Genomic DNA, 26,464 nt, shown 5'->3' with positions numbered 1-26,464 from the left:
GGACTGGGGGAGAGGATGGGGCCAGAAGATGTAAGCTATTATATATAGAATGAGTAAATAATAAGATTCTACTTTATAGTGCAGAGAACTATATTCAGTATCCTATGATAAACTATAATGGAAAAGAGTATAAAAAAGAATGTATATATATGTAAATTGAATCACTTTGCCATACAGAGAAAATTAACAGAATATTGTAAATCAAATATACTTCAATTTAAAAAAAGTTAAAAAATGAGTTGGGAAGTCATATTTTTTGGATGTCTTCCAACAGTTTAAAACACCTATAGCTGCTAAAGTTAAAACAGAAATCAACTCACGAGTCTGACTCTTCTACCTTACTATTTTTATTAGATTTTTATCAATCTTCTCAATTTCTACTATAATTGGTCAGATTTTCTCACTTTTGGGGTCAGTTTTGCTAATTAAATTTTACAAAAAAAATTGCATTTCCTCTAGATTTTCAAACTTACCTCCATCAAATTGCATATAATATTCTTTACTACATATTTACAATTTTATGGTATGTTTAACCCTTTCTATATCTGTGATAATGTACCAGTTTGCATACTCAACCTGTTTATTTTGGCTTTATCAGGTTGTCTAAGTGTATTAAAATTTTATTTTTAAAAAGCTAAATTTTATTTTTATTTGGTCTTTTACTACTTTTTCTTTATCCATCTTTATTTTATCTGATAATACTTTACTAATTTTCCCTGTCTTCTTTTATCTTACATAATAACACTGTTCTTATATATCTATTGTCTTTATTTTAAACAATAATGTGTCACTGATGCTCTTTTTCACACGGCTTTACTTCTTTTCCAATGTATTTTGATACTGTTTATGTTTTTAGTAAACTTTTGAATGATTTCTTCATTTTTATTTTCAGTTTGAGACAAGAGTTATTTAGGAGGCAAAGCTGCTGGTGCTTTTCGGATCATGCTAAAGCCACCAAAGTTACTACTTCTTTAAAACTTGTTTTAGTAAGCCCGCTGAAACATGCTGTCAAAATTGAAGTCACCCCTCCAATTTTGGCTCCCAAATGTCAGGGCTTCCTGGTATATAGGGGTGGGAACAGACTTCTTTCAGAGGGCTGTCAGTACATCCTTGCCCTGAGAACACGTGCCGGCCTTCTCAAGCAGCCTTCCTGTTCTCTAACAGGCTTCCCAGACCAAAATAAAATGAAATAAAAGCCCCAAAATATGTTTCCTTTTCTCTGTAGGTAATTTAAGGCCTCAGAAATCCTCTGATTTATGTCTGGGTGTAACATTAGGTTTATTTTATCCTCACATTGTTCTAGCATGGAGTTGGGAGGGGAAAGCTGTCATGAGATACATTCAGTGTGCTTTCTGCAGTAATATATATTTTCTTACTGAAATATTTTCAGAAACCCTGCTAATTATCACCCCTTCCACTGCTGTTGTTTTAACTGGAAACCGTACTAGTTCCATCTTGAACTGCTTCAATTCTTTCTCAGCAGAGTGTCTCCTGCTTGTATCCACCTAAAACCAAGCTGTCATCATTTCGGACTTTATCTATATATTTATTCCAATTCTGGGGTTTTCCCGGTGGCTCAGATGGTAAAGAATCTGCTTGCAATGCACGAGACCTGGGTTCGATCCCTGGGTCAGGAAGATCCCCCGGAGAAGGGAATGGCAACTCACTCTGATACTCTTGCAGGAGAATTCCGTGGACAGAGGGGCCTGGTGGGCTACAGTCCATGGAGTTGCAAAGAGTCGGACACAACTAGGCAACTAGCACTTTCGTGAGTGTGCTAAGTCACTTCAGTCATGTCCAACTCGTTGCAACCCTATGGACCATAGTCTGCCAGGCTCCACTGCCCATGGGATTCTCCAGACAAGAATACTGGAGTGGGTTGCCACTTCCTTCTCCAGGGGATTTTCCCCACCCAGGGACTGAACCACTGTCTTTTATGTCTCCTGCATTGGCAGGCAGGTTCTTTTAACACTACTCCTGCTTCCTTGGCAGCTCAGTCAGTAAAGAATCTACCTGCAGTGGAGGAGACCTGGGTTTGATCCCTGGGTCAAAAAGATCCCTTGGAGAAGGAAATGGCAACACAGTCCAGTATTCTTGCCTGGGAAATTCCATGAACAGGGGAACCTGGTGGGCTATAGTCCATGGGGTCCCAAGAGTTGGACATGACTTAGCGACTAAACCACTACATTCCAATTCTAGGATCAGTTATGACAATTAGATATTTTGGATAATGCTTACTACATTATTTAAAAACTGGCCTAGATGATCTTGAATGTCAAAGATCATGTCTATTCTTTATATCAAAAAGAATATGAGGATTTAGATACATAAATGAACTTAGAACAAATTAGTTACAAATATTGATTTTATCATGTTACACATAAATTTTTATAAAATTTTAGTTCTCCAATTTATTACTTCTTAAGAGTGGCTGGAGAAGTGCTTAAGAGTGCTGGAGAAGACTTTTGATAGTCCCTTGACTACAAGGGGATCAAACCAGTCTATTATAAAGGATGTCAACCCTAAATATTCATTGGAAGGGCTGAAGCTGAAGGTCCAATACTTTGGCTACCTGATGCAAAGAGCCAATTTGTTGGAAAAGACCCTGATGCTGGGAAAGATTGAAGGCAGGAGGAAAAGAGATGACAAAGGATGAGATGGTTGGATGGCATCACTAACTTGATGCACATGAGTTTGAACAAACTCTGGGAGACAGTGGAGAAGAGGGAACCCTGGTGTGCTGCAGTCCATGGGGTCACAAAGAGTTGGACAGGACTGAGTAACTGAAGAACAACAAAAGGGTAGAAGAAATTTAGGGGAGTAAGTACCATAAATTATAGGCCAGAGTATAAAATCAATGAAGAGTCAGGATTAGTCAATGAAATAAATCATTTAAATTAAAATCACTCTGCAAGAAGCCCATCATCACAAATAATCAGAAGTGATAATCAGCCATTTAACATGTAACTGGCACAAGGGAAAATGTGTGGCTGTAACAAAACCTAGCAAGTAGGTCTAGTAAAACACTTCACTGGCTACTAAGCCAAGAAATTAGGCACTTATTTCCATAAATTGCTCCTGTTGGGAAAAAGATAAATACAAGAGCCCAGAATCTGTGCCTTGGGGTTGCCAAGAACATCTACTGAGTGACCATTCTCTTGGCTTAAATAATGAAACATATTGAAAGGGGCACAAAAGTAGACAAACTCCTGCACTGCCAGCAGGAGAAGAGGTGTGGGCCAAACCTGGATCACACTCAGTGTAACAGCCAGTTAGTTGTGTAACTGCATTTTGTTAATAAGAAGGCAATCCTGTATTTGAAATACTGCAAGTACCGTGCATCTCTACAGTATATTTCAATTTGAGGTAAAGGTGAAAATATCACCTTTTTGTCATTAGTTTTATTAATTGATGACGTTAGAAGGCCACTTAAACAGGTAGAACAAACTATTATGATTAGTTTTGGTACAAGTGGACCCAATACAATAGTAAAGAACTGTCTTCAATCAGTGGCACCTTAGGATGTTAGGGGAGAGATGATCTTGTGACTCTGTTTAAGTAAAATCTATTGTCTTGGTTGCAAGGAAGAAGGGACAATCTTTTACATGAAATAATATTTACCTCTTGTAGAATACATAAATACCCAGGACAAGGTAATATACAGAAGACACTAGCTTTATTTTTTGAATGAAATTACCTTCATCTATCTTATTTTACTCCAAATCATCAAGGCAAATGAGTGGGGACAAAAAGGATGGTGGATGACAAGAAGTATAATAACTGGGACTCACATTAAAAGAACAAATTATCTACATTTTGAGTAGATTGGCATTATAAGGTGAGAAATGATGTGAAAATTTGTATAAAACTTAGAGAAAAACTTGTGAAATCAGATACAATTAAAGAATCTTATTTTTAAGACAATGTAGCTGGTAAGATATCCGATCTATAGCTTGTTAACAGACTCTTTCCTCAGGTCACGGTTTCTAAAGTGTGGTCAATAGAACACTAGCTTACAGGATGTTAATACACCCATGAATAAAGGGTCCTCTGCCCAAATAGAATAGACAGAGTAGAATTATTAGTGTAATACACTGCAGAATCTTAAATAGGGAACTATATCAGAGAGATTGAGGAAGTAGAATTTCCAAATTTATTTGACCATAAATTTACTCCATGAGCTTCTTACAGCACTGATCATTCATGAAACAAATTTTAGGAGACATAGTACTGACATATGTTTATGGGTCCACATTGTGGAACTATTTTCAGCAATTTCATACATCATTTTCAATTGCTTTATGAGGATCTGTTTGTTTTTCAAGGAAAATCATGACTTGTTTAGGGTCTAGAAAGAGGAATGATCAGTTTTGGCTGTTTGAAAAGTTTTAATAAATATATAGTTCTTAAGTAACTAATACTTTTTTGCTCAATCTGTAGCCATAACTTCCAGTTTGTATAAATTTTAAAAAGAAAAACAGGACTTTGTATTTTCAGCATCAATTTTAAAATTAACATGAAAGTTGATGTGGTGTCTTTTAATAAGGTTCAAAATATATGATTCCAACAGCTGACTTCGCTCATCAAACACCATACAGCCTGGAAGGCAGTTGAAAAGCATGTTTAAATTGTTCAGAGAAAACAGCTGTCAACTAACAATCCAATATCCATCAAAGCTATCTTTCAAAAGTAAAGACAAAATAAAGACATTCTTAGATTAAAAAAAAAAACTGAAATAATATGTTGCTAGCAGATATCCCTTTAACAAAATTCTTAAGACAGTTCTTAGGCTGAAAACAAGTAACCTCAGATGGTAATTCTAACCCACATAAAAAAACCAGAGCACAGGTAATGGTAATTATGTGATTACAAATTATAGTATTAATGCATATTTCTTCACCTTTCTGAACTGATTAAAACAATTGTTTGATAAAAACAGATCACCACAGTTATTTTTTTTAATCCCTCTTTCCTAATGTGTCTTACATGTCTAGGGTCACTTGCCTTCTCAGGTGACTTTCACCAACGATCTCTTCTTTCTCTTCTATGTGTAACTTTCCTCTCATTCCGATAATTTCAGGGAATAGATTAATTTAGTCAAGTTTATCCCCCTTTTAAAAATCAAACCAGGAAACCCCTCACAATTCCATATTTCTACTACTTACTTCTTGGACTTCCTTTGCAGAGGCTGGAGTTAGTACAAAGTTTTGACTCTTCTCGCTTTCCCAACCCCACTCACCTCTCAATCCACTTTGGTCATCTTTGATTCACGAGTCTGCATGGCTACTCAGTCGTGTCTGAGTCTTTGCCACCCTTTGGACTATAGCCTGCCAGGCTCCTCTGTTCATTGGATTCTCCAGGTAAGAATACTAGAATGGGCTTCCATTTCCTTCTCCAGGGAATATTTCCCACCCAGGGAATCTAACCTCCATCTCCTGCATTTGCAGGTGGATTCTTTACTACTGAAAGTTTGGCTGACATCACCACCAAGAGAGCTCTTTTTTTAAAGTTGCCAGAGATAGGCTGGCATGCGCAGAGCACCAGGAAGCCTTCGGAGAAAGAATCACCCGCAGGCACTGTGGCGAGACTACAGGTCCCAGGAAGCAGGATCTCGCGGGATCTCGAGAGATGGAGGCGCCTGGCAATAGAGTCCTATGATGAAAAACAGGTGGGTACCCTTGTGGGAAGACACCCCCCCCCCTCCCTCCAGGCTCCTCCTAAGGGGTTTCACTTGCACCACCTGTCCTGCAAAGCCTGGAGCTCGTGAACTCCTTGTCGCCCTAAGCAGAGCCCTCAAGGCTCGTGCAGATGACCTGTTGCTCTTTTTCACGGGCTGAGCCCAGGAGGGACCACCCCGAGGCGAGTTCAGGAATAAAGTGCGCATGCGCCGCCCAGAACAGCAGACCCCGCCCCCCCGCCAAAGATTGCCACAGCCTCGTGGCTCCTGTTGCTTAAGCGGGTGTCTGCTGCTGTGCAAGCCCTCAGTGAACCCCAATAACCCTGTCCATTCTGAAATCAGAAAATAAACTATGTCGTGCCTGGCCTGAGTGGGAGCTGGCCTGATGTCAGCAGGCACTGTCTTCTTCACCTGTCGGGTCCGCAGCCACCCTCTGCCTCCTCTTCTTGCAAACGTGAGTACAGTGCCCTCTGATGCCCTCTTGCTTCTGCATCCACACAAACCACAGAGTGTCCCCCGTAGTTGCCTAGGACCTTGGATAGCCAACAGAGCGGGACACCCCAGTTCTGCCACTGCCTGGGGACACGCAGGTCAGGGCCGACAGGGATACCCTAGAGAGGAGCTCCCGACTCTGACCTGTAGAGTGCTTAGGGCACCTGCCTTCACCGGGAAACAGCAACCCTCCGAAACAAGGACCAGATGCCACGGACCGTGGCGGAGTGGATGGTCCCGTAACTAGACAGGCATAAGGGCTACGTTAAATGAAATGTCCTTCTCTGTGCACGTTGAGCCAAGGTGCTGCGTGGGGAATGAGGGGCAGGGAACGACCCTTACTCCAGAAACCGAAGGTATCCTAAAGAGTTCACAGTCTGTGGCTGATCCAAAGGCACCCTGGACTCCCTAAGCTGGACACTGCTCTCCAGAATGAGTAGGAGACCATGATTAGTGCACTTTATGCAGTAGGAGGAATTTTTAAAAAGGCATGAAAAAACATGCAAACACATACATATAAACATGCACACACATGAAAACATGCAAACACACCCATTCACTCAGAAATGTATAAACCAGAAAACCCCAGGCACTCACACACATCCTGGGACCAGTTCCTCCCTGCAAAGTGGAGGTTTTACATATATATATATATTTATAAACATATTATATATATATATATTTAAAAAGCCTAAAGCCTGTTTGTTTTTCACTGATCATGTAACTTGACTTCAGCAACTCTAACAATGTTGAACACTGTATTTTCAAAGGGTATTTCCCATCATTTTAAAATTTGACACAAAGTCTCCTGCTCTGTTTTCTCTTAACACTGTGGTTTCTCTTTCCCAGTTTTCACTGGACTGTTTGCCTCAACTGTCAAGGATCCAGTTCCTGGATCCAAGGATCCAGACCCTGCCCAGTCACTCTCTCCTCCCTCCCAGGCAGCATCATGGGTTCAATGTGCTGAAGACCCGCCACTATACACATCAGACCTCACTTGAGGCCCAGGATCATACAATCACTGGGACTGTATGGTTGTCATTTCCACTTGGATGTAATGTTAAGCATTATGTTATTGCCTCTTAGCTCTAAATTCATTCTTTCTCACTTTACTTTGTGATGCTCTGACTGGGAGCCTGAAAATGACATTTCTTCCTGAGCATTCCTCTTAGCCTCTGCCAGTAGGAGCATCAGGGGAAGACTGAAGGCTGGAAGAATCAGTCTTTTTATCTTTCTTGTTGTGTGTGTGTGTGCAGGGGTGGGAATGCGCTTGCTTCTGATGGGCAACCTCTTGCTTGGGGTTTCTCTCAGTGCTGTGGCTTCCTCCCTCCTGCAACAGCCATTCTTTCCTGAAACAGCAGCTGAATCCAGTTTACTTATTTTCCAACACTTGCATAAAGAGCTTTAACAAAGGTATCAGAACCAGCTGCCAGTTCCTGCATCCCAGAGCTGTGTGTCCTGGACCCACAGGAGTGGGGGTGGGGTGGGGTGGGGGCACATTTTTGAGTTCCTAGACACTCAATCCAGTTCAGTCAAGATATTACCTCCTCAAAGATCTTTCAGATTTGTTAAGAGTTTCCTCTAAGATCCTACATTTGTCTTGGTGTCCTCCTTATGCCCTCAACTAGAAGGATGCTAGTTGTTCCTGCAGTTTTACACATCTGATGCATCTTTTTTTCTCTTTATGCTTAAATTAGTTAATAATTTTATACCTAGGTTAATTTTATATTAAATTCTCTGTGTTAAAACTACTGGTAAGGTTTCTGTCTCCTGAATGGACTTTGCTACAATACTTAAAGCCTTTCAATCCCAGTCTTTCTAATGCGTGATCTGTCTTCAAAAGCCTGACTCTCTTTCAGCGTTCTTAAGAACAGTTTCATTGATCATTCAGTTGTGCAAGCGTGGATGTAGGACTCACCCCTGACGTTCTCCCTTTTCCTCATCACATCCTTACATACGGTCCATCGACAAGTCCTTCCAGTGTTTGCATCTACGCTTTTGAATTTACCCCTCTTTGCCATCTCCCCAGCTACCTCGGTATCTGAAACTATCATCATTTCTCACTGGACTGCAACAGTAGCTTGCTTACTTTCTGATCCCTTTGAAGCCCATATCTGACTTACCCTGTTCAGTGGCTTCTCTTTGCTCTGAGAATGGCACAAACCCCCCAAATGAGTACAGGGCTCTGTGTGGCTGTGCTCCTCCTCTCCCTCCTCTGCCCCCTTCCCATGGTTCTCTGTGCCTAACTGTGGGGGATTTCTTTCTAACTTTTCTCAAATTCACTATGGTCTCTCCCCACCTAGTCTCTCTAATCTTGTTCCACTTCTGTCTGAAATGCAATCTCCTTTGTCCTATTAACAGTTGCACGTAGCTCAGAGCTCAGGTTGGATTTTTTTCTTCCCTCGCTTGACCCCTAATCTAGTTTGTTTTGTTGTATAATCTCCAAGCATCAGATTGCCTTCTCTGGTGGCACATAACTCACAAACTAATATGATCTCTGATGAATGGATTCTTGTCTGTCTCATGCAATAGATTGTAAGCGCCATGAAACACAGCACTGATAATCATTACACTAACAGCACCAAGCACCATGGCTGCAAAGTGATAGTTTATATCAGATATTAATATTTCTTAAATAAAAGAATATGTGAATGTATGAATATGTGTACTGTGAAAGCAGAAGTACCTCACAGATGGAAATCTGCACATTTGAGGCAAGAAACATTATTGCTCCCTATCATGTTCCAAGTTGACCTTGTTTATTTTGTTTTTGTGGATGCATTTTCTAATTTGAAAATCAGTTTTTCTCTTTGAGATTCTAATAAGTCATATTTTCAATGAGTGGTTTATTTTCAGATAGTATGCTGTTAGTCTAGATATATTTTTATTGGTAAAATTATAGTAGATCATCAATTTTCTAGAGATTCTATGAGAAAAATGTCCATGTAAAAACTTGATGTTTAGTTAATAAGAAATATATTACACCAACTACCTCTATACCTGAACATCTTGCCTACATTTTGACATGTCATTTACAGATGGGAAAGTGAGACCAAATGTACCAACATTCTAAAATCCCACCATGGTTATTAAGCCACATCTGTTTATTTGTCTTCTGGGTGAAATATTAATGTCTATTAGGTTAAAAGGTCAAGAATGTGTCTCAGAGTTAATAAGGGAGATATAGTTTCAAAGATAGTCCAGATTTTTTCCATATTGGAAGCAAATATTTGAATACAAATTATGATATTTCATCATTTTCTTTTTCTTATTTTCATTATCTGAACTGTCATGAAGTTTTTATATATATTTATGAGCATACACAAATATAATGCATGCTATCCTGTTGGCCAGTATCTTAAAGTTTGAATTCAAATTTAGTGAATAATTGAATTTGTCTTATATTTTAATGAAAATCTACAATGTTATAAATACTTTCTTTTTTTAGTAGCAGAAAAGACCAAACACATCTCATAGATAAAAAGAGACAAGAAACAAAACTGTTAGTAATGTTATTTTTCATGAAGAAATATCACATACACAGAATTCACAAAGAATTAAAAAGTTACTGGATCATTAGGTTTATGCCCTATAGGCAAGTTTCGAAACATGCCTTTCTATAGTCCCCTTTCAATCTTTAAAGAGTGAGAGAGAGAGAGAGGGACAAAAATATATTTTTCAGATCGGTAAGCACTAAAGAGTAAAAAATCTCAGACAATCTCACTATGGCTTAAAACTACTTGGAAATTTAAAAAAATTAGTATTTCTAGGAGTTTGTCTTAGAATTTAAATAATATATAGTGCCATTAGAGAAAATATTGAGACATAGTATAATAATACTTTTAGTGAGATATTTATTTTTTTATAGTTATTTTACAATTCTATTGTGATATGGAATATTTAAACCTGTTTTCTGAAAGCTAAGGGAATATATGTTTTAATAGTCTTCCCAATGTGGTGCATAGTAAATCAGACACAGGTACTATTTTATATCTTTTTGCAGGAAATATTTGACTTTTTTCTCTCTATCCATTCATTTCTCTATTATCCTTAGGGAACATTTCAGATATTATGAAAAGAGGCAACTGTATAGCTTAGAGATTTACATAGTAACATGGGCCAACCAGACTTTTGTAATTCATGAATAAGATTAGAAACAGTCCAAGTTTTTTAAAATATCTGCACCAGAATGGCTCTTGGATGGCCTGGTGAAAAATGAATCCCATAGAGAAGAAGGAGAAAAACTGAACTGGGGCAGTGCAGGAGCTTTGGTAGGTCTGAAAAAAAGAAATGACTATTTAAAGAGTCTTGCAAAAGGTCTTAAGTATTGTTACTGTTGTTTAGTTGCTGAGTTCTGCCAAGTCCTTTGCAACCCCATGGACTGTAGCCAGTCAAGCTCCTCTGTCCATGGGATTTCCCAGGCAAGAATCCTGGAGCAGGTTGCCATTCCCTTCTCCAGAGGATCTTCCTTACCCATGGATCGAACCTGAGTCTCCTGCATTGCAGGCAGATTCTTTACCTTCTGAGCCACCAGGGAAGCCTATACTAAACTGTTCCTCTTTCCAAACTCATAAACTTTCAAGTCATTCAGCTTTCTTCTTCTTCTTTTTTTTTTTTCCTTGCCTGGGATGTAGCTTGCTGGTTGCAGTTCCAGTAGTCACCTTGAGTATGAAGGTGGAGCAGGAAAGTTGAAAGAACCTGGTCTCAGAAAAGCCGTACCAGTCCCAAACTACCCTGTCAGTTTCTAGACTTCAAGTTTGGCAGCGGAGTAGGGGAGTGTGTGTGTGTGTGTGTATGTATGTATGTGTGTGTGTGTATTAGTTTTCTAGGATTCCTACTAGGGGCTGAATGTCTGTGTCCCACTAAAATTTATATGTGGAATCCTAACTAACCCCCAGTGTGATGGCATTAGGAGGTGGGTCCTTGAAGATGTTCTTCAAATCAGGGAGAGGCTCCTCACCAGGGGCTGAGTCAGTGCCAAGTTTGATCTTGGACTTCAAGTCTCCATAACTGTGAGAAATGAATGTCTGTTACTTAATTCATCCTGTCTGTAGGTATTTGTGAGATGAGTGCAATTGTGCAGTAGTTTGAGCATTCTTTGGCATTGCCTTTCTTTGGGATTGGAATGAAAACTGACCTTTTCCAGTCCTGTGGCCACTGCTGAGTTTTCTAAATTTGCTGGCATATTGAGTACAGCACTTTCACAGCATCATCTTTCAGGATTTGGAACAGCTCAACTGGAATGCCATCACCTCCACTAGCTTTGTTTGTAGTGATGCTTTCTAAGGCCCACTTGACTTCACATTCCAGAATGTCTGGCTCTAGGTCAGTGATCACACCATCGTGATTATCTGGGTCGTGAAGATCCTTTTTGTACAGTTCTTCTGTGTATTCTTGCCATCTCTTCTTAATATCTTCTGCTTCTGTTAGGTCCATACCATTTCTGTCCTTTATCGAGCCCATCTTTGTATGAAATGTTCCCTTGGTATCTCTGAATTTCTTGAAGAGATCCCTAGTCTTTCCCATTCTGTTGTTTTCCTCTATTTCTTTACATTGATCACTGAAGAAGGCTTTCTTATCTCTTCTTGCTATTCTTTGGAACTCTGCATTCAGATGTTTATATCTTTCCTTTTCTCCTTTACTTTTCACTTCTCTTCTTTTCACAGCTATTTGTAAGGCCTCCCCAGACAGCCATTTTGCTTTTTTGCATTTCTTTTCCATGGGGATGGTCTTGATCCCTGTCTCCTGTACAATGTCACGAACCTCATTCCACAGTTCATCAGGCACTCTATCACATCTAGGCCCTTAAATCTATTTCTCACTTCCACTGTATAATCATAAGGGGTTTGATTTAGGTCATACCTGAATGGTCTAGTGGTTTTCCCTACTTTCTTCAATTTCAGTCTGAATTTGGCAATAAGGAATTCATGGTCTTAGCCACAGTCAGCTCCTGGTCTTGTTTTTGCTGACTGTATAGAGCTTCTCCATCTTTAGCTGCAAAGAATATAATCAATCTGATTTCGGTGTTGACCATCTGGTGATGTCCATGTGTAGAGTCTTCTCTTGTGTTGTTGGAAGAGGGTGTTTGCTATGACCAGTGCAGTTTCTTGGCAAAACTCTATTAGTCTTTGCCCTGCTTCATTCCGTAGTCCAAGGCCAAATTTGCCTGTTACTCCAGGTGTTTCTTGACTTCCTATTTTGCATTCTAATCCCCTATAATGAAAAGGACATCTTTTTTGGGTGTTAGTTCTAAAAGGTCTTGTAGGTCTTAATAGAACCGTTCAACTTCAGCTTCTTCAGCGTTACTGGTTGGGGTTGAGACTTGGATTACTGTGATATTGAATGGTTTGCTTTGGAAACAAACAGAGATCATTCAGTCGTTTTTGAGATTGCATCCAAGTACTGCATTTTGCATTCTTTTGTTGACCATGATGGCTACTCCATTTCTTCTGAGGGATTCCTGCCCACAGTAATAGATATAATGGTCATCTGAGTTAAATTCACAAACTACTGCACAATTGCACTCATCTCACACGCTAGTAAAGTAATGCTCAAAATTCTCCAAGCCAGGCTTCAGCAATATGTGAACCGTGAACTTCCTGATGTTCAAGCTGGTTTTAGAAAAGGCAGAGGAACCAGAGATCAAATTGCCAACATCCACTGGATCATGGAAAAAGCAAGAGAGTTCCAGAAAAACATCTATTTTTGCTTTATTGACTATGCCAAAGCCTTTGACTGTGTGGATCATAATAAACTGTGGAAAATTCTTCAAGAGATGGGAATACCAGACCACCTGATCTGCCTCTTGAGAAATTTGTATGCAGGTTAGGAAGCAACAGTTAGAACTGGACGTGGAACAAGAGACTGGTTCCAAATAGGAAAAGGAGTACGTCAAGGCTGTATATTGTCACCCTGTTTATTTAACTTATATGCAGAGTACATCATGAGAAATGCTGGACTGGAAGAAACACAAACTGGAATCAAGATTGCCGGGAGAAATATCAATAACCTCAGATATGCAGATGACACCACCCTTATGGCAGAAAGTGAAGAGGAACTCAAAAGCCTCTTGATGAAAGTGAAAGAGGAGAGTGAAAAAGTTGGCTTAAAGCTCAACATTCAGAAAACAAAGATCATGGCATCTGGTCCCATCACTTCATGGGAAATAGATGGGGAAACAGTGGAAACAGTGTCAGACTTTATTTTTTGGGGCTCCAAAATCACTGCAGATGATGACTGCAGCCATGAAATTAAAAGACACTTACTCCTGGGAAGGAAAGTTATGACCAATCTAGATAGCATATTCAAAAGCAGAGACATTACTTTGCCAACAAAGGTTCGTCTAGTCAAGGCTATGGTTTTTCCTGTGGTCATGTATGGATGTGAGAGTTGGACTGTGAAGAAGGCTGAGCGCCGAAGAATTGATGCTTTTGAACTGTGGTGCTGGAGAAGACTCTTGAGAGTCCCTTGGACTGCAAGGAGATCCAACCAGTCCATTTTGAAGGAGATCAGCCCTGGGATTTCTTTGGAAGGATGATGCGAAAGCTGAAACTCCAGTACTTTGGCCACCTCATGTGAAGAGTTGACTCATTGGAAAAGACTCTGATGCTGGGAGGGATTGGGGCAGGAGGAGAAGGGGATGACAAAGGATGAGATGGCTGGATGGCATCACTGACTCGATGGACGTGAATCTCAGTGAACTCCGGAAGTTGCTCATGGACAGGGAGGCCTGGTGTGCTGCGATTTATGGGGTCGCAAAGAGCTGGACACGACGGGGCGACTGATCTGATCTGATTTGATGGGTATTTTTATTGGTAGTAGAAACTAACATAGCTACCATAAAAATACCACAGAGTAGGGGACTGAAACAACAGACATTTATTTTCTCGTGGTTTTGGAGGCTGGATGGCTGTGGTTATGGTGTGAGCAGATTTTTCTCCTTCTGAAGCCTCTCTCCCTGGCTTGCAGATAACCATGTTCTTGCTCTGTCTTTATGGAATCTTTCCTCTGTCTCCATGCATTCTTGGTGTCTCTCTGTATTTCCTCATCTCTTCTTATAAGGACACAGGTCACATTGAACTAGGGCCCATCCTGCTGCTGCTGCTGCTAAGTCGCTTCAGTCATGTCCAACTCTGTGTGACCCCATAGATGGCAGCCCACCAGGCTCCACCATCCCTGGGATTCTCCAGGCAAGAACACTGGAGTGGGTTGCCAATTCCTTCTCCAATGTATGAAAGTGAAAAGTGAAAGTGAAGTCATTCAGTTGTGTCCAACTCTAGCGACCCCATGGACTGCAGCCTACTAGGCTCCTCCATCCATGGGATTTTCTAGGCAAGAGTACTGGAGTGGGGTGCCATTGCCTTCTCCGAGGGCCCATCCTAACAGCCTCAATTAACTTGATCACCTCTTTACAGGCCATGTCTCCAACTATGGTCACATTATGAAACAGTGAGCATTAGGGCTTGAATAGGTATATATTGAGGGTGGCACAGTTAAGTCTGTAACAATGCACACACCTCTGATTTGTTCATGCTACTGTTATTTGGGAGTTACATTCTTAGCATTCAAGCATAATCACTTACTAATATGTAGAGTGCATGTTAGCATATTATTCATAGATGGGTAGACTGTCACCCCCTGACAATCTTCAAATTTAACCAGAAATAACAAAGCACTTTCTTCTGGGGGAGTAAACTGTATTATAAGCCTTCTGTTTATTCTTGAACAGTATCTAGGGCATAGTAGGTGCTTAGTAACTATCTGTTGGATAAATAAATAACTGAGACAGTTGCCACTAGTTGAAACTGAGAAAGTGGGTATTTTTGAAGGAAAGATAAGGCATATGTAGGAAAATGGAAAAAACTAGATGCTGATAGCTTTGGAGAGTTCTGGAAAGAGGGAGACTGAAGAGGTTGCCTCTATAGGGAATGTCTGAAGGGAAAAAAGGAAGAGAAGACGCCTCAGGAGAGTAACATGAAGGGGTGGGTACTCAGGTCAGGAGTATGGTATTAATATATAACATACCTCAGTTATTTAGCATTCCTGTTAGAAACCCTAAGAAACAGTTTCTGGTTGGTTTTTGCCTGGATCAAGAGAGATGTATGGAGCACATTTTAGCCTAGATTTAAAAGAAGTTATCCTAATTGCAGATTTGTAGAAATTATAACCAGATAGTAATTTTATTTAATGCTGCTTTATACCTAACCTAAAGCTATTAAGTTATTACCTGCCTCCTGAGAAATCTGTATGCAGGTCAAGAAGCAACAGTTAGAACTGAACATGGAGCAACAGACTGGTTCCAAATTGGGAAAGGAGTACGTCAAGGCTGTATATTGTCACCCTGCTTATTTGACTTATATGTAGAGTACATCATGAGAAATGCTGGGCTGGAAGAAGCACAAGCTAGAATCAAGATTGCCAGGAGAAATATCAATAACCTCAGATACACAGATGACACCACCCTTATGACAGAAAGCAAAGAAAAACTAAAGCGCTTCTTGATGAAATTGAAAGAGGAAAGTGAAAAAGTTAGCTTAAAACTCAACATTCAGAAAACTAAGATCATGGCTTCTGTTCCCGCCACTTCATGGCAAATAGATGGGGAACAGTGGAAACTGTGACAGACTTTGGGCTCCAAAGTCTTCTTTGAACCCAGACTTCTTGGGCTCCAAAATCACTGCAGATGGTGACTGCAGCCATGAAATTAAAAGACACTTGCTCCTTGGAAGAAAAGCTATGACCAACCTAGACAGCATATTAAAGAGCAGAGACATTACTTTGCTGACAAAGGTCCATCTAGTTAAGGCTGTGGTTTTTCCGGTGGTCATGTATGGATGTGAGAGTTGAACTATAAAGAAAACTGAGTGCTGAAGAATGGTTGCTTTTGAACTGTGGTGTTGGAGAAGACTCTTGACAGTCCCTTGGACTGCAAGGAGATCCAACCAGTCCATCCTAAAGGAAATCAGTCCTGAGGATTCAGTTGAAGAACTGATGATAAAGCTGAAGCCCCAATATTTTTGCCACATGATGCGAAGAACTGACTCATTTGAAAAGACCCTGATGCTTGGAAAAATTCAAGGCAGGAGGAGAAGGGACAACAGAGGATGAGATGGTTGGAAGGCATCACTGACTCGATGGACATGAGTTTGATCAAGCTCCAGAAGTTGGTGATGGACAGGGAACCCTTACGTGCTGCAGTCCATGGGGCTGCAAAGAGTCAGACGTGACTGACTCTTTGTAGTGACTGAACTAAAGCTATTAAACACATTCAAAAATTACATATGCTCACATATGCATGGAGTTCAGATATGTGAAGAAAAACTCTCCTCCAATAATTCAAAATCCTCCTCTAGCAAAAAGCCGTTTATCCTACTAAAGAGGATGTATTTCAAACCAGCAGATAGGTGGAACACTTTTCTCAAAAAAAGAAAGAATATTCTAATAACTAGAGCTGATTATCAGTTATGGCATGTTTAAACAGAGCCTGAATATTACTTTGAATGGCCAGAAGAGTCTATGCAGTCTCTTTCAATATAACACATTTCTGTAATGCAAAATAGGATGGTAAGTGCAAAATTCCCACTCACCCAGGAGGGGAATGGTGTCATTGTAACATGAAAGTTGCATTCGTGTGATTGTCCTAAGGATGTTAATGGTTTCTACTGTTAACTAAGTAAAACAAAGTAAACTGAGGCAGTAAACACACAGAGCACTAAAGAATACAATGTTGAAAAGTTGCTCATTTCCTCTACCACCTTTGGTTTTGAATTTGGTCTTTGAAGAGGCCACTGCACAGCACTTTGTACGTTTTCCCCCTGATTTCCATAACTCAGCAGACTCAGCCTTTCTTAGGGTTGGAGCAGACTGCCTCTAACCCATTTTCCCCTAACACTATTTTAAAGTATACTTTTGCAGAATATCAGATTTCTTTGAGGAAGACATCGATCAATCATAGCATTTGGAAGGAGGCTGAAGAGATGGACCCTAGAGTTCTCTCAAATTTGGTGGTTCCATGATTGAAGAGGTGCCCACCTAACCAGATTGAATAACAATGAAGTCATGAAGATCAAAGAAATCAGAATGATTGATCTTAATTGCTTTTCATTTCCTAAGAACTGAAAGTTAATTTTAATATTTAAGCATAAACTAATTTGAAACTTGATAAATTTTATTATTGAGACCATTTGTGAAAGGATGTGTCCACTTCCTTTAAAAAACAAAACTACCAAACAATCTAGACTCAATGAGTTTAGGCTGGCAAACAGCTATATTAGCCCTGCTAGCAATGGTCTCAAATATTTGGGTTGCCCTATAAGACATTAAGAATAGTTCTGATAGTTCTCTGGGGAAAAAAAAAAAGCAAACTGGTGAGTTTATTGAGGGAATGTGATGGGAACAGAAAGAGCATACTTCATCTTTAAGAATCTATTTATTTGAAGGATGTTAGTGATTGCATTTTAAGTCCTTCCAATAAAACAGTCTTGTACAGATTCATCAGTCTGAAAACTTTGCTTTCACCTGTAATGTTGTTGTTATGAGACCTAATTGTAAGTCAGGTTCTCCAGAGTAGCATTCAGGTACTACTTTACTAGTAGAATGTAACAGTTGATTTGTTTTGTGAGCCATGAGTTAGGAGCATTCCTCATCTGGTGATACTGCAAATGCTGACAGCCAGTAGAACTAAATGACTTCATTGTAGACTAAAGAATTACCTATATTTCTCTGGGACATGTCTGGTTTTCTACCTTCAAACAGCACAGTAAATTTCTATCCTGCTCCCATGATTTCCTCTAAAACCCTTTGGGGAGTAATTTCCTACTTGTGGAACCCTTTCCTGATGGGGAATAATGACACTGGTGAGCAGAAAAAGTACCATCAGAAGACTTAGATAATAGCAGATCAACATTGGTGAAGTGGAAAGAGCATGAGATGCGGAGTTGGAGCCTGTTCCTAGCCCCAACGTTTCCTCTTGACTGAATTGGTTCGCTTTCTTTGTCTCTCTGGGTTTGTTTGTTCACATGTAAAGTGAAATGAAACTAAATTTTCCATTTTAAACTGAGATGGCATCAAAATCAGCTGTGCAGCTTTTAAAAACTGGATGAGTAGGAAGCCGTAGCTTTTAAAAACTGGATGAGTAGGAAGCCTCAGCTTTAGGGTCAGATTCTTAAGTGGTGGGAGCCAGTCATATTTATTTTATAAAGTGTCGAGGTTTTGCCAATATATGCTGGTAGCTAAGAAATCTTATTATTTTCAAAGGATTTTTCCACCATTAATATTTTATGATCCTATATATTGCACATTAGCATTAGAATAATAAAGAAGGTGTCCAGTGAATATAACAATGAGCTATAACAGACATACCAGGATTTTAAAAGCTAGTTGTGTCTCAATAATATGTTTTCAACAATACAATAAATATCAGTTACCAGAACAAATGTTGTATAGATCCTACAGCCAGGTAAAAAATACAAAAGGGAATTGAAGTGTGGAAAGGGGAGAAAAATTGTGCAGACTTCTTTTTCATTGAAGTGTAGTTGATTTAAAATGTTGTTAGATTCTGGTGCATAGGAAAGTGACTCAGTTTTTATATATATATATTATATATATATATAATATATATATAATATATATATTTCCATTATATATATATATTATATATATCATATATAAATATATATTGCCCATTATATATATTATATCCCTTTACATATATATTAATTTCCATTATAGGCTATTACTAGGTTAAGCTCAGCATTCAAAAAACTAAGATCATGGCATCCAGTCCCATCATTTCATGGCAAATAGATGGGGAAACAATGGAAACAGTGACAGAATTTATTTTCTTGGGCTCCAAAATCACTGCAGATGGTGACTGCCGCCATTAGATTAAAAGATGCTTGCTCCTTAGAAGAAAACCTCTGACCAACCTAGACAGCATATTAAAAAGCAGAGACACTACTTTACCTATATAGATCCATCTAGTCAAAGCTATGGTTTTTCCAGTAGTCATGTATGGATATGAGTGTTGGGCCATAAAGCTGAGCCCTGAAGGACTGATGCTTTTGAACTGTTGTGTTGGAGAAGACTTGAGAATCCCTTGGACAGCAAGGAGATCAAACCAGTCCATCCTAAAGGAAATCTGTCCTGAATATTCATTGGAAGGACTGATGCTAAAACTCCAGTCCTTTGGCCACCTGATGCAAAGAACTGACTCATTACAAAAGACCCTGATGCTGGGGAAAATTGAAGGCAGAAGGAGAAGGAGACAACAGAGGATGAAATGGTTGGATGGCATCACCGACTCAATGGACATGAGTTTGAGCAAGCTTCAGGAGTTGGTGATGGACAGGGAAGCCTGGAGTGCTGCAGTCCATGGAATCACAAAGAGTCGGGCATGACTGAATGACTGAACTAAACTGATAGGTTATTACAAGATATTCCTGTGTTGTGCAGTAGGACTGTGTTGTTGATTTTTTTTTAATATAGAAGTGTGTGTCTGTTAATCCCAAACTCCTAATTTATCCCTCCATTTGTTTCACCCGGGCGATGATAAGTTTGTTTTCTATGTCTGTGATTCTGTTTCTGTTTTGTAAATAAGTTAATTTGTATCATATTTTAGATTCCACAAGTAAGTGATCACATACATTTTTTATTTTTCTCTAACTTCACTTAGTATGATAATCTCTAGGTCCATTCAAGTTGCTACAAATGGCAGTATTTCATTCTTTTTTTATGGCTGATATTCCATTGTGTATATGTACCACACCTTCCTTATCCATTCTGCTATTGATGGACACTTATGTTGCTTCCATGTCTTCGCTGCTTATTATGGGAAATATTATACAATATTTTAAATAATATAAATGGCCTGTAAATGATCAGTTTTCTCTCAAAGCAATATCTAGATATGTATAATGCTGTGAAAGGTGTTGCATCTGTGTTTATCATTTATTTCTTGTTGTTTTTCAGTTGTGTCTGGCTATTTGCAACCCTATGGACTGTGGCATGCCAGGCTCCTCTGTCCTCCACTATCTCCCAGAGTTTGCACAAATTCATGTCCTTGAGTTGGTGATGCTATCTGACCATCTCATCCTCTGTCACCCCCTCTCCTTTTGCCTTCAGTCTTTCCCAGCCTCAGGGTCTTTTCCAGTGAGTTGGCTCTTTGCTTCAGGTGGCCAAAGTATTGGAGCTTCATCATCAGTCCTTCCAATGAATATTCAAGATTGATATTCTTTAGGATTGACTAGTTTGATCTCCTTGCTGTCTAAGGGGCTCTCTAGAGTCTTCTCCAGCACCATAGTTCAAAAGCATCAAATCATTATTTATGTATCTATGTATCCATCTTTCTATTTTAGATTATTCTGAACTCCTTATAAGTGCAAAATAGTTCTCAGTCACCATATATAACCAACTATTGCAAATGCAGCTTTGTTCTATAATACTTCTAGAACCATCAGTTGGGATATAAGGCAAGAAAATGGACATTTATCATTACTAGAAAGTAAGACCTCATTATGTGAAAGTCTGTTGTGTTAATAATTTCTTCAGAAGGATTTGACAAATTGATTTTTGTTTTCTTCTTACTAATGAGGAAAGGGTTAGGTGACTAACCAGTTTATTTCTCTCCCATTTTCAGAGTTGCAGTAGACTGAGAGGTAGAGAAAGCAAGTGACCCAAATAAAATCTCCAATAAACATGATAATAACAGCATTCTGGCAAACAAACTAATACTACTAGTATTTGCTAGTGGGGGAGCCCTTGTCTATGAAATGCTTTCAGCAGGGTGATCCTAATCTTTGTGATTAGTTCATTTATTCAAGCATTTATACTGTTTAAATATTCCAGGAATCTCACCCACTATCTGCCTCTGACATCAGCAGTGACATAGCTCTTAAATCTTCCTGGCATCGAGAGACAGTGTTCTTTTGTTTCAAGAACATGGGACAAGAGATTTGGATACGTGTTTTATTGTATCCTGGATGATATATCAGAGTGGATGTTTAGAATTATGGATCCTGCTTTGCCAGCCCTGAACATCAGGCTCTAAAGTGACAGAGGCACTCCTAATTTCTTTAATGGATGTTTTAGTATTTTTTGTGATAAGTAAAGCATGGGATTGGAGAAGGCGATGGCACCCTACTCCAGTACTCTTGCCTGGAAAACCCCATGGACAGAGGAGCCTGGAGGGCTACAGTCCATGGGATCACTGAGGGTCAGACGCGACTAAGCGACTTCACTTTCACTTTTCACTTTCATGCATTGGAGCAGGAAATGGCGACCCACTCCAGTGTTCTTGCCTGGAGAATCCCGGGGACGGGGGAGCCTGGTGGGCTGCCGTCTATGGGGTCGCACAGAGTCAGACACGACTGAAGCGACTTAGCAGCAGTAGCAGCAAAGCATGGGATACTGGGCAGGGGTCCCAGACCTCTCAGGGGCCTAGGTCTAAAGGTAGTGCTAGGTAGGAAGCCCTAACTTTGAATGAAGGTTGAAGTGTTTGTTAATGGCTTGATTGATCTTATTCTAGTTAATAGATCAAGTTATATTTTGTGACAAAGAATTACCATATGATATCTATTTGATAGTAAACAGAAAAACTAAGGATTTTGCCCACTTTTGCATTCCAAGGCAAAAGAAGTTGTTGCCAAAGTCTAAATGTAAAAGGAGTAGTGGGAATAAAAGGTATTAAAATTGTGGTTCATTGTATTCCACAGGTTATACACTCAACATACCAGTTACAAAGACGTAGTGTTTTCCCATTAAGAGTTTATTATCTAAGATCAGAAGGCAGTTACTGATGGATGAATCACCAATTCAAAGGCTCATTGCATTGAAAGCACAGAGCTTTATGGGGCTTAGCAGCATTCCCAACCCAAAACATCCTTATGCAACTGGCAGAATAATGTTTAAGAATATTTCAAGATTTATGATCTAGACCCTGATGCTGGGAAAGCCTGAAAGCAAAAGGAGAAGAGGACAGTAGAGAATGAGATGGTTACATAGCATTGCCGATTCAATAGATGTGAATCTGAGCAAACTCCAGGAGAGAGCGAAGGACATGGGAGCCTGGCTGCAGTCCATGGGGGTCACAAAAAGTCAGACATGATTCAGCAACAGAACAACAACAGCAAAACTTAGGTATATGTCTCAGATCCTTATTTGAGGTAAATAGCTTCCTGAGCATGATAACCCTCTTCTGAAGGTCTATTACCAGTTAACCACTTTTGTGAGAAACACATGGACAAACACAATCAGAATTCTGTATGTATTAAGTGCTGCCTCTGTGCTCAGAATTGTCTTAGGAGTTGAGATACATCACTGAACAAAATAAAATCCTATACTCATAGAGCCTATAATGTAATAAATGGAAAATAAATTTAAAAAAGATATTGTTAAAGTGAATCATTTTGTTCCCCAGTAGAACCTCATCTCTCACCCTCTTTTGGGTAAAAATTGAAGTTGTATTTCCAGTAAAAACTAAAATTTCATAGATGTGAAATCTGTAACCGAGTTTTAACATTCATTCTCCTTTTGAGATCTGATATGCATTATTTATTTACCTGGAATTCCCTGGAGTTGTCCTTCAAGAATTTTATGGATGTAGAAGCTCATATTTCCACAGCAAAATAATAGTTTTAAGAACCTATATCAATTTAAAGTAATAAATATTTTTGTATTTCAATCTTATAACACAAGCCCCAAACTTCTTTTGCCTCAATAGGAGAAAGAAAATGTTGAGGAACATAATCATGCTAAGTAAATCTGAAACCAGAAATAAGCTCATCTTCATGTGAAACCTGACGTCCTGGTTAACATTAAATGAGAATCATGTTTTCACCTCCTTATATTCATTGTGAAAAGATTTGTCCAAATACAGGAGATGAAATTTATTTAAGGCTCATTTTATGGATGGATTTTTTCTTTTTTAACCTTTTCAGTGCTTCAGAATTAGATACATTTCAATATTGCCACAGAGCTATGATTGTTTCTAACACCTCCTTTGCCATTGTAGAAGTTGATTAAGGAGTGAGCTTGCTGAAATGGAAAATAGCCAATGCATTTCTGGCCAGATCAGTGGGAAGCGGTAGCAGCTGGTGAACAGATCACATTCAGGGGCCCAGGTTTACTGGGAGATATGGAAAAGGGTTCTGAGGGTGGTGATAGCATGCCTTTCCTGAAGGCCTTTACAAATCAGATGGACACCCTTCTGTCTGCATTGAGAAGGCTACTCTTTTGCCTGATGGGTAGAAGATAGTGATGAAGCACTCTTGCCGGTCAGTGAAATTTGTGGAGAATCTGCTATGTGCCAGCTCTTGGAGACACCAAATGGACAGAAAAGAAATGACTGTTGCTGTCCTGGGTCCTGAAATGCTTATGGTGCTCTGAAACAGATAGTAATGAATTGGTGTTTGGTCCTAAGGACATTCCTCAGTCAGACGATGCTCCTTATTTTTCTGAGTAGTGGAGTGCCAAGTGTAGCTTGTGGTCTTTTGTTTTCCTCTCTGAATTTCCTAAATCAAATCTCAGAAGTAATGAAGCTTGTTAACATATGAAGAACCCCTTAAGAAAACCATTTTGATGTAGACTTGGTTCTCAGTTAAGGGTGTTGTGGGAGACGTCTTACTCCATTAAGTTGCAAATCATAAACTGTTATAAATCTTTCTATTGAAGGAATATGCCTAGGGCTGTGCATATTTTTTTTTTCTGGATATAAAGAGATTTGCTACACAGTGTTAAATGAACCTCACAGGGAACCAATGGTACAGCAAATATCTTTCTGGCAGGGAGAATGCAATCTCATAGAGCATCCTTGCTGGACTCTCACAGTGAATTTTTTTATGCTTTTGTTATGTGTTGTTTTGTTATGTTTTGTTTAAAGAACCATATTTTTAAGAGCAATAGAAACTAGAACCAGAGTGAGGAACTAGGATGTGCCGTCATTTATCCTGCTTCTATTGGGGATGAAGGTGAATTACCAGATAGTCTCTACCACTCACTCCCTCAGGAGGGTTTAAGAATACCTGTACCACTGACTACAGTTTACATTTTAAAAGGCAACACATTGAAGATAGTGCAGTTCTGCTGTGAATCATTTCAGGCTTTAAACTGCAACTGAAGTTGCCTAATATTTCTTTAGCTCCCAACAACTAGGAAGTTCCAATTTATTCACTCTGGGGTAAGATAAAAATCATCTCAGTTTTCAAATTATTGCTAAGTACAGTTTTAAAATATAACGTGACACTTTTATAATATAACCAAGCATCCAAAAAGACAATGTGAACAAAAAAAAAAAAAGAAAGAAAGAAAAAACAATACAAAATAGAACTTTCTGAGGTCTAGATAATGAAATTATAGTCTTAGGTTTAAAATTGTTATAATGTTTAAAATGTTAAAAGATATGACAGGTTTTTTTTTTTTCCACAAAGTAAAAATGCTTAAAAATAACTAGAAAAAGATGAGGAAAATTGGCATAAAAATAGAGCATATTAAAAAGCAGAGACATAATTTTGCCAACAAAGTTCCATATAGTCATAGTTTGGTTTTTCCTGTACCTATGCATGGATGTCAGAGTTGGGCTATAAAGAAGGCTGAGCACTGAAGAATTGATGTTTTTGAACTAGGGTGCTGGAGAAGACTCTTGAGAGTCCCTTATACAGCAAGGAAATCAAAGCACTCAACTCTAAAGGAAATTAACCTTGAATATTCATTGGAAGGACCGATGCTGAAGCTCCAATACTTTGGCCACCTGATGCAAAGATCCAACTCATTGGAAAAAACCCTAATCAGGTGGAGAAGGGGGCAACATAGAATGACCTGGTTGGATGGCATCACTGACTCAATGGACATGAGTTTGAACAAATTCTGGGAGATTATGCAGGACAGGGAAGCCTGGCATGCTGTAGTCCATGGGGTCGCAAAGAGTTAGAAATAATTTAGTGATTAAACAACAACAACCGAGAATAAAGACTATCAACTTTCCAAAACTTATGCGAGACACCATGTTACAAATTTAAGGTCTCCTTTGATCACCAAGGTTATAAAAGGAAGGAAGTAGGAAAGAAGGAGGAAGAAAGGGAAGAAGAAAGATCAAACTTTTCAACTAAGCAAAATTGCCCAAATATGAAGACAAGGAAAAGACATTAAAAGCAGCCAGAAAAGGATATATTGCTTTCAAAATGAGTAACAATTTCTTGTAACAGTTAACTTCCCAGCGAAGATAATGAAAGGCATAATAATTGACATAAAGCAAATTACTTATAAGTATTATAAAAAATAATTTATGTTTGTTCATAGTAGTGTCTTATGATACTTTATATTTCTGTGATATCAGATGTAATATCTCCTTCATTTCTCATTTTATTTGTGTCTTTTTTTCCCCCTTCAGTCTAACTAAATGTTTGTCAGTTTCATTTTCTTTAAAAAAAAAAAGCTTTTTTTTTAAAAAATCTTTTTTATTATTTTTCTCATCTCCATTTAATTTATTTATGCTCTGATCTTTTGTTATTTTTCCTCCATCTACTAACTCTGGGTTTGATTTATTCTTCTTCTAGTTTCTGTACAAAGTTAGGTTATTGTTTGAGACCTTATAATGTAGGCATTTTTGCTATCCACTTCCTTCTTAGAATTGCTTTTGCTGCATCCCATAGGTTTTTTGTATGTTGTGTCTCCTTTTTCATTTGTTTCAAGGTCTTTTTTGATTTCCCTTTTGATTTCTTCTTTGACTTACTGGTTGTTTAGAAGTGTGTTGCTTAATTTCCATCTATTCATGAATTTTCCAGTTTCCTCCTGTTACTCATTTCTACTTTATACCACTGGGATTGGGAGAGATACTTGATATGATTTCAGTCTCCTTAAATCTGTTAAGACTTATTTTGTGACCTATTGCATGATCTATCCTGAAATATTTTCCTCATGCCCTTGGGGAAAAAATGTGAATTTTGCTGCTATTTGATGGGCTCACTTCCTTTTAGTTATCTGCATGAAGCAGCACCACATCCAGACCTGACATAGGAATTAGCTAACATTATATAGAGATCCTTACCTTTGAATTCAAAGTAGGGACTGTTTGGAACCTTTGAATTGTCTCCATCACAGTGAGTGTGAATATGTTCTGATTATGTAAGGTTGAATTAAACAAGTATTTGCAGAAATCAAGGATAGCATCTGGTAGATTGTGTTACTCTTCTCCAGTGTCCAGTTCAATGTTTTCTGGAATATTTCATTTTCCTTACCCTTAGAAGTCAGTCAAGGCTTTGTACCATTTTTTGGTCAGTGAAATGACATTAGGGTGATGCATGT

General features: G+C 38.9%; 2 long non-coding RNA genes across 3 annotated transcripts in view; one reads left to right on the top strand and one right to left on the bottom strand.

Annotated features, from left to right (window-relative positions):
* LOC129625350 (uncharacterized) overlaps positions 1-5,375 on the bottom strand; it is a 37,467-nt gene extending 32,092 nt beyond the window's left edge. The window contains exon 1 of the long non-coding RNA XR_008701366.1: positions 5,240-5,375. This is a non-coding gene — a long non-coding RNA (uncharacterized LOC129625350). The remainder of the gene's footprint in view (positions 1-5,239) is intronic.
* Positions 5,376-5,532: 157 nt separating this feature from the next.
* Positions 5,533-26,464, top strand: part of LOC129625349 (uncharacterized) — a 163,646-nt gene continuing 142,714 nt past the window's right edge. For both annotated transcript variants that reach the window (XR_008701364.1, XR_008701365.1), the window contains exons 1-2: positions 5,533-5,668; positions 6,020-6,131. This is a non-coding gene — a long non-coding RNA (uncharacterized LOC129625349). The remainder of the gene's footprint in view (positions 5,669-6,019; positions 6,132-26,464) is intronic.

This window comes from Bubalus kerabau, chromosome 13, assembly GCF_029407905.1.
Source record: "Bubalus kerabau isolate K-KA32 ecotype Philippines breed swamp buffalo chromosome 13, PCC_UOA_SB_1v2, whole genome shotgun sequence".
In the NCBI taxonomy this organism is placed as follows: domain Eukaryota; kingdom Metazoa; phylum Chordata; class Mammalia; order Artiodactyla; family Bovidae; genus Bubalus; species Bubalus kerabau.
This window is presented reverse-complemented; position numbering and strand designations above follow the sequence as displayed.